The sequence below is a fragment of the Microtus ochrogaster genome, chromosome 17 (assembly GCF_000317375.1).
Source record: "Microtus ochrogaster isolate Prairie Vole_2 chromosome 17, MicOch1.0, whole genome shotgun sequence".
Taxonomy (NCBI): Eukaryota; Metazoa; Chordata; class Mammalia; order Rodentia; family Cricetidae; genus Microtus; species Microtus ochrogaster.
In genome coordinates this window covers 21,611,439-21,613,205 of record NC_022019.1, presented here as the reverse complement: position 1 = coordinate 21,613,205, position 1,767 = coordinate 21,611,439, and positions in this window count along the sequence as shown.

The window sequence follows — 1,767 nt, the reverse complement described above, 5'->3', positions numbered from 1 at the left end:
ATATTCACATACTACACAGATACACACACATGCATATTCACATACTACACAGATACACACATATATATTCATATACTACACAGATACACACACAGACACACATGCATATTCACATACTACAGATACACACACAGTCACACATGTATATTCACATACTACACAGATACACACACAGACACACATGCATATTCACATACTACACAGACACACACACATGCATATTCACATACTACACAGATACAAACACACACATGTATATTCACATGCTACACAGATACAAACACACACATGTATATTCACATACTACACAGATACACACACAGACACACACACACGGGGGTGACGACACTAATTTGTAATCCTCTTTGGAACAGACAACAGAATCTACACCGCAAACCTGTCAGACATAGTCAAGACAGAGCTCAGAATAGTGGTTTCAGTCTTAACTACACCTGTTACAAAATAAACTGAGCCAAGTGCGGTGCACACTTTTCATCCCAGCACTTGGGAAGCAGAAACAGTAACAGCTCTGTGAGCTCCAGGCTGGTCAAGGATGCACAGCAAGACTGTTCCAAAAGACAAACAAGAACAACAAAAAAAAGCAAAAACAGAAACAAAACAAAAACGAAATGGCCAAAGTAAAATGCTTCCTACCCAGTTTCACAGTGACTGCTAATAGACTTTGAAATACGGCGATCCGTGTAGTAATGCAGGCATCTGGGAATTCATTCGTGAACTTTAAGCCTGAGGAATGCACATACTAACCGCTGGTAGACTGCTCACTCACTCAAGGTACTTTAGGGATCAACTTGGTTTCTAACTTGAGTTCTTCCCAGGAAGATGAACTGGGCTGAGAACCACATCCCTGAATATACATAAATTAATGAGTTTCCTGAAGTCAGGAAAGGCCTGTGTGCTTCTGTACTGTGATTTAAGCACAGGGGGGACACAGGGAAGGCTCAACAGAATCACATGTGCTGAACTAGGTGCTGAACAGGGCAGATTAGCTTTCCGAAGTAAGGTAAAGTTAGCTGCAAACATGGATGAGCCAGTCAAACAGGCTGGGAAACAATGGCTGATCCCGAATCTGTAACTGGAATCTGTGGTATCACCAGTGTTCCCAGTCAGGCATTACAGTGTCCTAGAGTTAGGTCAGGACCAACACAAGGGGCTTTCCCTTCTGCTTTGCAAGTTAAGATCCACAAACTTCAATGCAACTTCACATAAAAGTAGATTTTTCAACTGTAGTAACAGGCTTTTTTTTCCCCCCCAGAATCCTAGCCTTTCAGTTATCCATGAAAAAGGTAGAAGGGAGGGCTGTAGAGGTGGCTCAGTGGTTAAGAGCATTGCTCTCCTAGAGGACCTGGGTTCAATTCCCAGCACCCACATGGCAGCTCACAACCTTCCTCCAACACCAGTCCCAGGCAGGGTATCTAAGACCTCTTCTGGCTTTCACAGCCACCACGCACAAGCATGATACATAGATACAGTTACAGGTGGAACAGCTATGCACATAAAATAAAAAGGTAGAAAGCTACATGTAAAATAGTTGGCTCAATGCAAGAGAAGATCCAGTTCCCCACTGTCACAAGACACCAGCTCAGCAGCCTTTATTTACCTTAAAACATTCACAGGGGAACAAGAGAGAAGAATGTGCTATGAAATGAGGAGGGGCTATTTGGGGGCAGGTGGACTAGGAAAGCTGGAATAGCAAATAAAATGTCACAGGAGAAGTCATTACTTTTTTTTAATATTTATTTATTTATT